Source organism: Zonotrichia leucophrys, chromosome 4 (assembly GCF_028769735.1).
Source record: "Zonotrichia leucophrys gambelii isolate GWCS_2022_RI chromosome 4, RI_Zleu_2.0, whole genome shotgun sequence".
NCBI lineage: Eukaryota > Metazoa > Chordata > Aves > Passeriformes > Passerellidae > Zonotrichia > Zonotrichia leucophrys.
In genome coordinates, this window is record NC_088173.1 from 41,133,692 (window position 1) to 41,143,187 (window position 9,496).

General features: G+C 40.7%; 1 long non-coding RNA gene across 1 annotated transcript; it reads right to left on the minus strand.

The window, feature by feature from the left end:
* Positions 1-433: 433 nt before the first annotated feature.
* On the minus strand, positions 434-8,024 carry LOC135447408 (uncharacterized). The gene is made up of 2 exons (XR_010440105.1): positions 7,432-8,024; positions 434-1,239 (listed from the first exon to the last, which is right to left on the minus strand). It is a non-coding gene; the product is annotated as an uncharacterized LOC135447408 (long non-coding RNA).
* Positions 8,025-9,496: the final 1,472 nt, after the last annotated feature.

The window sequence follows — 9,496 nt, forward strand, 5'->3', positions numbered from 1 at the left end:
GATTGTGGAAATGAGAGCATCACGACTTTGTTTTCCATCAAAGACTGGGATAATGGTCATTAACTTCTGCAAGTAGTGGAGCATCTGCATCCTTGCTCTGGATGTCTGCATTTCACCAAGCATATTACACAGCAGATGTACAAAGCATATACCACCACCATGCTAATTTATTTTCCTTCCAAGCAGGAAGCCAGACACCTTTCTTCAGAGCAAGCTGTCTTAATCCTCAAGTAAAAAACCCAAAGACAGGCTTCTAGGTTGCATGTTGAGTTGTTCTGATTCACAAGGTGATGGCAGATTGCTGATCTTTTCTCTGTTTCAATTAATCCTTCTGGAAAAGGGGTACTGATGAAACTTTCCATAGGTTGGTTTATATTTTGTTGGGGATTGGGTTTAGTTATTATTAGTTTTGGTTTGTTTTGACTTTGTAGAATTTTTTTAGTTTCTTCTAAGTTTTAATGGATTCTAGTCTGGTTTGGATTTGTGGAGTTTTTGTTGTGTGTAATGGGGTTTGGTTGTTCTGAGTTTTTTGGTTTTTGGTTTTTTTTTTTTTTTTGAGGGCGGTGTTGTTTGGTTGTTTGTTTGAATTTGGCCCATTATAGAGCATTTATTGATTTTTCATGAATATCACTGGAATCAACACAGTACTTCTAACACTACAACAAGAACTATCACTCAAATTTTCTTCTATATCAACAATTCCTTGTTGGTCTTATCCAAACACCACCAGCTTCAGCAATGCATTTAAATACAAGATCAACATCAAGCATGGACTTATGCAACAGTACACGAGTCCTGTGAGGATGACAGTTTCTTTGCTGCACAGGATGTAGGAACATTAACATGAACGACAGTTGCTCCAGAATAAGCTACAATTCTTTTCATACATCTCGGAATTCTTCTGCACTAATGTCCATTTCAATTGCAGGGGACTGTCTTGTTGCGTCTAACCCTTTATTGACAACAGAGTCAGATGGAATGGCTGGCCAGAGCACTGCTGCTGAATCTGACCCACGAGCAAACATGCTCTCACCTTGAAACAGCAGCTTTTAAGTCAAGATACTGTTCAGTCCTCCTGCTTCAGCTGTTTGTGCCATTCCTTATAAGAATCCTTTTTTTTTAAAGTGAGAATATAAAGAGAACCAGATTTCCACTCCATTCCTAAGGAAGATGTCCCATGAATATATGTCCTGTTCTTTGGATGTGGCTCTGCACCGGCAGTGGAGGTATTTGAAGCCACTGGAGGGAGAAACCCAGGGTTCATGAAGGTTAACAAGCTGTTCACCCACAGAACAATTTCTTCAGATTAAGACTGAGACAGGATGTGCCCTTACAATTATTTTAGTGGGATCTGGATGGTCAGAGAAGGAAGAAGACTCTTAGGTTACCTGATATGACCCATGTTTTTGTATTTTCTGTGTGGATAACAAAAGTCATTAACCTGATATCTTTGACCAGCAGTAAGCAAATTTTAAGTACATGTCCATCCATCAATTCAGACAACCCAAGAGGCAAATTCCTTTTCTCTAACATCAGTACTGGCACATCTGGCTTAAAGATCCCTCTAGCCTTGCATAGGGATGTATTAAGTGAAAACACTCAATTCTCACACAAAGCAAATGACACATCTGCAGAGAAAGCTGGGGAGAGGAGAGGAAGCCCACTTGCCACGTCAACTGTTCAAGAGCTACATTCAATATGAGGAAGACTGACAAGAAATGCAGACTGTCAGCTGAGATGAATAAACAGATACCCAAGGAAAGACTGTGACCGAAGGAGCTCTGGATTTTGTTTAAGGCTTAGACAGGAATGCAGAATTCAAGCTAAATACAGCAACTTGTTCCACTTATGTCTAGAGAAACAAGCAGACAGATGAATGTTCTGGCTACAAGTGACCTTTTTGGCTATTTAAATATGAACTTCTGTTCACATTTGTGTGCAAATTGTTTTTCTAAATGAAAAAGATTTGTAATTTATGGAAAATAATCACAGAACTTTTGCATCTGTCTCTCGTCCTGTTACTGCCTGCAGCAGGTAGAGTCCTTTTTCAGCTTCACTGCAAATAAACTCCATTTGCCAGACCAATGGAGATGAAGCCCCAAACTCCTTTCATAGCTCTTATTAATGCTCTCTACTGCAGAAATCTCCCACATTTCACAAATACTGAGGAAAAGACACTTTTGGGGGAGTTTCATGCCTACCAACACAGAGTTCAGCATGGAGAGAGAAACTACGAGGCAGAGTACCCAGCACAGGCGCAGGGAACATAACTAAGCTGAATTGCACTTACTCAGTAGCAAGGTTTAGTTCAAAAAAAGTAAAAAAAGAACAAAGCAGGGGAGAAATAGGAGAGGTTTTTTCACAGTCTGTTCATTAACAAAATCATATTTTGTTAATCATGACCAATTTCTGTGCATTCTGTCACAAAAATTGAGTCACAAACCAAAGCCATGTCTTTGGCGGTAACCTCTGTACCAACACTGTTTATAACCTCACCGCTGTCCAGAAACTATCATATACAAAAAAAGAAACTCATCAGAAACATTTCTATGGAAGCAGTCGCGCAGGGAAAAAAATCCCTCCTACCCACATCAGGACCTTATTTAGTTCATTTTAAGCATTTGCAAGTCTTTGAGTATGTAGACATCCCATTACCCGTATTTCAACTGTGTCCCCAGCCCATCCTAAAATTCTGACCATGCCCAATAAGCTTCACTGTAAAAGCCACAGAAAACCCCCACAGACTGAAATAAAAAGCTGGCAGCCTTAGATTGCATGCATCATCACAGCATCGGCAGCTGCTTCCTCATTCAGATGCAAAGCAGTAAATCTAGGAATGCTGCTGCACACATATCATGTGCTGGGGAGGAAACAGGAAAGAACAGAAGCTTTGGCATGAAAAATGAGATGCTGACCAGCAGAAAGTTCCTGTCCACCTAAGAAAGCTTCAGCAGTGCAATGACTGCTTTCCATTTTGAGGAATTTAGTAGTGCTTGAGCATCTCAGCCCTTCTAAGTTGTTCTGCTTGTACGCAAATCTGTCAACATCACAATGCAGCCCCAAGCACACAGCCCGTTCATTCTCAGTTACCATTTTTACAGAGATATTTGGATGCAACTAAAGAGAAGTGACTGTCAGAGTATCTGAAAAGTTTTCTGCAGATGCTTTTACAAGCAAAACTTTAAAAAGCTTTCATTCAAGGAAAGTTGCATCCCCTTTTTACTCACAAATCTGACATAAGACCATAGACCACCTGAGATGCTTAAATGAGCAGGGGAAATTTTAATTTCTTCTCTTACTGAATAATACTTAATAAGTGTAGAGATAAAACATGGAGATCAGTGGCAGGACAGGAGCAGACAGACAGAGGCACCATTGTGGTATTTCTTGCCTGAGGGATTAGTGAGATTGTGTGAATTGCAAAGCTGATAAACAATTCCATATCTATTGAAATATCAAGTCAAAAAGTTCTCTATTTTGGGAGCTGATTTTAAAAAAACAATTCTATTCTGTTTCCTGTTGCATGAAGTGTGTCTCCATCAGACACCTCACTAGCATTCTGAGTGCTTCTGAAGCAGCTCCATTCTTATCCTGCACAAACCAGCCCTAGCATGTGCAGCCACACAAAGACAGGCTTGTAAATGGGGTGTGACTATTGCCAGCAACAAGGACACCCTGTACTTCTGATAATATTTGGTGTATTTGTTATATTTCCTTCCAGATAATTCTATTTCTGCAAATGAGAAATACAGAGGCTTGCTCAGAACTTTGAAGGGTAGGTGATGAAGACAAAAAGCACAACCCAGGTGAAGAGAAGCAAGGTATTAAGAGCAGGCTTCTCATCAAGGAATACAAGAATAGGTCTCAAAGTTAATGCAGAGCATCTGCTTTTATGGCTTAGCCTGAGACTTGTGACGATCCTTCCTTTGAAGTCACTACCAATGGGGTAATGGAAACTTTTTAGCCTTAAAAAATCCCTAGAATCCCAGGGGAATTCTGGTAGTCTAAAAGAGCTTCTACAGCAGGTTTTCCTTTCTCTCAAGTTTGAGGCTGAGTAACACCAAACAGCCTGTGACAGCTGCAGTACACAGAACTCTGCCTGGTGTGGCTGCTACTCCCAACCCAGTATCCCCTTTATCCACCTGCCTCCCCTGAGACACCATCCTTCCTCAAGGGGAATTATTCCCTTTTCATGTTACCTCTGGGAAAACCAGGTTACAGAAAGTTTACAGCTTCACAGAAGGCCTGATAGGAAAAATCCCAAATGTTTTATCATGGATACTTAAGTGCTTAAACCAGTGCGATTCCCTACTATAAAAATTAATTTTTAAGAGAATTCACTTTTTAGAGATCTGCACCATCCTGGATGATGGAAGAGCAGCCATTTTGGAAAGGGTGTTTCAAAGCCTAAGACAGTGTTAGAAAATCCTAAAATTTACATTTCATGCTTGTAGGTGGAGCACCAGTTCCTAGTCCAGAGCATGCACTTCTAACATAGAGCAGGCTACAAATGTCATGCTATGGCCAGTGCCATCATTTCCCTATCTGCTCTCTCCTTGCAGAATGCAAGTAGCAGGAGGACACTTGTTAGAAGTGTTGCTTTGGTTGATGAAACTCATGCACACTGAATATCTCTCCTGGTTTAGTTCTGCCTTTCCCTCAGTCCGCCCAAGGACCACGTGCCCAGGGCAAAACAGACCCTTCCAAAAAAAGTATGAAGGTTTTCCTAAAAAAGTCCCACTAACAAACCCCCAAGATCTCAAAGAAGCTTGATGACAATGCCATGGCAAGAAGCCTCCTTGCAGTGCTAAACCTGAGAGGAAAACTTACTACATTTTTACCCAGATGTGTGAAGAGCTTGGCATACTACAGTTCTGCTAAGATGAATCTTGAATTCCATTGTCCTTTCAAACATTCACACACCTCTTTGGTGTGTGCTGTTCCAGTGACATACTTCTTCCCAGATGTTAACATTTTACCAGCCCTTTTTTTTTTGGCTTATATCAGGCCCATTTACGCTAGATGTACTATAAATTCTCCCTCACTTCATATACTATATCATATAAGACACCCTGATAAACATGCAGATCCAGATATATGAAGGCTAGTAAATGTAATAGGAGATTTAGCATGCTACTTGTACAGATACACTGCTATTCTAATCTTGTGATTAATATGGACTGGCACTACTGTACAGATTTATTTTTGACCATATGTTCTTTAATTGTCATTGCTTCCCCCAGTTTGCCCCCTTGCACATCTGCAGCATGTGTGGGCTGAACGCTCTCTCCTTTTTCCTCAGCAAGATGGGAGAACAATTTCTCAGCTGGACATTGTGATGAAGAGAGAATTCTAGCAACATTGTCTCCAAGGAGCAATTAAAGTAAAATAAAGTTTTTTTAAAACTGAACACACAGAGGGTGGGAGGGAGGAAATTCACTGTCACTGATGTTATTCATCTGCCCAAGCTCAAATTAGCTGGAATATTGTTTAATTGTAAGCTGCTAATGTGTTGCCTCTAACAGCCAGCTGTTGCTAGAGCAAATGGACCCGGGGAAAACACTTTCAAGTCCAAGAGCATATGAGCTTGCAGAGAATGTGAAAACACTACCACAGCTCTCACAGTGACAGGTCTTACTGATTTAAGAGCCTTTTGACTGTAAAACTTGGCTAAGATGTAATTCAGCAGAGACTTTGATTCATTTTGAAAAGATTTACACTATGGTTTTAAATGAAGACCAAGTTAATTAAGTGTCTTCGTACATTACCACAGAACAGCTCCTCTAAGCTCTTTTTTCTCCCTTGTGAACTTTAAAACTTAAGTTCAACCATCTTTTTCCTCTGTCCTGAATTAAATATAAGAAGATACAAAATATGTATTTTTGAAGCAATTTTCAAACAAGCTCCAGATTCTTGCAATAGGAACCTTTTAAAAGTATTTTTTTCATCTAAAGAACACAAGTTCTGAAAGGTAAAAAGTTAAACACAATTATGTATCTTCTTCTATATCTAATTAGTCACAGCTTTATAAAACCTTTCCTAAATGAGACTTCTCAGTGATGAGTGCCATAATTTTCTATGCAAATCAGATTAATAAATTAAAGAATTTTTCCTGCATATAAATGAGGAAGCAATTTATGTGCCTAATAATAACTTTAGGCCTTCTCTGCATGAACTTTGCTAGGAATGTTTTTCATGTAGACAGATTAACAAAAAAAAAAAAAAAAGCCAGTTAAAAAAAAAAGCTAAAAGCTTTTTTATTATTGACATTAAATTATTTATAAACTTGCTTTACAAAGGATCTTTTTACATGGCCCCTGGTAAGAAGGGGAGGAAAGTGAAGCACAAGTCCCAGTCTACATTGTAGTGTGCCACAGGAGCAGATCCCTCAGTTTGCCGGGAGACAAGAAACCCCAAGATGGGCAGTGGGACATCACATCCTGGCTGTCTCCGGGCCTCACCAGCCAGCTTGAGCAGGCGCACCTGGGCATCACTCTCTCCACCTAACAGGAGTCTGAGCGGGCAAAAATTCACTAAAAAGCCAGCTTGTGTAGGAGGCCATCCTCCCACTCTCTGATACTTTTTAATTCAAAAATTGCAAAAGCAAGTTTGGCAGCCAGTTTCTCTAGAAGGGCTAAGACAACTCTGTTTCTTCAGGGGTGAAGTGAAACCTTTCCCTCATGGTCTGACCTAAATCAGGCAAGGACAGAGCATGGATCAGGTTCCAACCTGACAGTCCAGATCCCCATCTGACCCCTGGTGTTGCATCATTGACTCTAAGCATCCCAAGTCTGTTGATATGACCAGAGAATCTGGAAGTATTTACCTCAAAATTATGAGAAAATAATCAACTTCTGCCACAAATTCTGTCTACAGTTTTTAGGATGTTTGGGATGAGGTAATTCTATACAGCTTTACAGAGAGCATGCTTGTCTCATGAACAGGAGGATTTGTCACCCTCAGTGCTTCCTGAACTGCTCCAGTTCAATCCTATTTACACCAGTTACACTTTCCTGAAAAATATTTATTGCTGTTTCCCCAGAAATCAGAGAGTAGGGTGGAAGACAGGCCACGCTCTATGCTTGGGCTGGTGAATGTCCCTGCTGGAAGATGTTCAGTTGCAGAAGACCCATTTGGCATCAATGACACATGGATTAATAGCCTGCCCCTTCCCCACCACTCTCTTTAATATCCTGTCCTTTATGAGAGACTTTCAGACTCACTTTATGTTATGCTCTCAGGCAAGTGTTCCTTGGTTTGAGATTACATTTGCACTTATTTTCTCTATTGAGTTGATGCTGTCTACAAAACCGATTGTATGCACACAGCTGCTCCAGTGTAAGGCACCATCCACGCTGCTGCAAATAGACCTCTCCAAAATCTGCGAGAGGACAATCTTCCCTCACACACACACATTCTCTTGTAACATACCTGAGGCTTCTGCTGCTTCAAGCACTGCAGTTGAGGAGATTTGCCACTTGAAGTTCAACAAGGCCAGGTTCAAGGCTGTGCACCTGGGTCAGGGCAACCCCAAGCACAGGTAGAGGCTGGGCAGTGAAGGGATTGAGAGCAGCCCTGGGAAAAGGACTGGGGGTGTTGGTGGATGAGAAGTTCAACATGACCCAGCAATGAGCACTGGCAACCCAGAAACCACAGATTTATCAAAAGCAGCATAGGCAGCAGGTGCAATATTTTGCTATTGCTCAAGTGAAATAAAGAAAATGCTGTTGTGTGACAAGCGGCTGTCCCGCTGCAGTGGGAATAAAGGCCTGGAAATATGCAGAGCAGGAACACCTGGAGTTTCCAGCACCTCAGCTCAGCATAAGGAGTCTCTCACTCAGGAAATGACTTTCCAATACATAAGTCCAGTTCTCAAGGGATGCCACACATCTGCTGACTAATGTGTGCTGTCTTATATAGCACAAGAGTTCTATTATCATTATAGTGCAAGGATTCTGTATCTCCAGAATTTCATACCCCCTCGATGTTTCTCACAGGCATCTCCTCTAAGCACTGACTGTTCCTGGCCCTTGCAGCAGCCATCTGACTCCAGAGCCCACCAATCCACTCTTTTAGAACACTGTTCTTACTGGCTACAGGTGTGGCCTGTTAACATCAGGCCTGCTCCTAATCTTTGGTAATTGGTTCAGCTGCAACTCATTGGGGGATGAGATTACATTCTATGCCACCTTCATTTACCCACACCGTATCCCCCTACAAATGTGTTGGGGGTTTTTTTTGGTAATAGCCAACAGAATATTGGTGAATTATTTTATTTCTGTAAATTCGTCAGCTTCATATAATAGGCACAGTGAGAAAAGGCAAGTAGGAGCAATTTTTTGTCCAAACCACAACTAAAGTCTGAGAATACTGACTGCAAAAGTATTTATAAGTTACTATATGTCTTCTTCCAAATTTAAAACTGAATACAGAACATTTCCCCTGGCTTTTAAATAAAGCTGCAGACTTTCTATTCTCTGTTTCTTTCACCTCAGTTCATATCAAGGAACTTATTGCTGCAATCTCTACAGGTGTTCTTCCACTCATGAAGGTGACTTTGTAAAAGTTGCTGACTCAAATCTCAGTTTAGAGGTTTGGTTAGTCATCAGTTGTCTTTGCACAAACACAGCTGCATTTTAGTACCAGTTAAAGCAAATGAAGCCTGCCTGAGGAAACACAACAGAGTCCTCCCTGCCTTTCACCCTAATATTTCCCCTTCTTTAACTGCTTGTTCTGAGAGAAAGGCATGACAAACATATTATTACACTTCTTGGATATTCAGTTTCCTCAGCTGTGAGTGTCAACAATAAGACAAATACCAGAAGCATCTCTGATGTTTTGATGGTACCTGATTGCTTGGTTAGGACTCTTCACTGCTTTATAGGTCAATAAAGATGAGCTGATGGAGATATTCATCACAAGCAGGCACCCAAGACCATGAAATAGGAGCACAGATACAGCCTCAGTTGTGCAGGAACAAATGATGAAAGGGCACAGACAGTTAAAACAGACAGGGGACAGTGACAGAAAACTTACTTGATTATTTTAATTTCCTAGACATTGTCAGGTTTAAATGGGTCTTTAAACTTCATATGCTCCAGCATTTTCTGAAGCCTTTATCTTGTCCAGAGCTCCCACCTCCATGCAAGCCAAAGAGACTCTGATACAAAAATACTGAGATCTAATCAGAGTTTATTGCTTCTGGTATAAGCACTGCCACAGGGGTTTTTATCTTTTTTATTAAATTTACAAACTTGAGCATCCATATTTGGGATCAAAAGGTGATTCCTGCACCCAGTACAGAGTGTTAGGCTGGATTTCTCATACAATAAAAAAACCTTTTCTTGTAATTTGTTGGAAAAGTAGATGACTTTTCATTACTGAAGCAGGGCAAGTTAACTTTTCCTCAGATTATATTCATAATTGCTAATCTCTATATATAGGAAGGGCCAAGTCCCTACACCTGGACCTCTAACTACAGCTTCACTGCAATCAT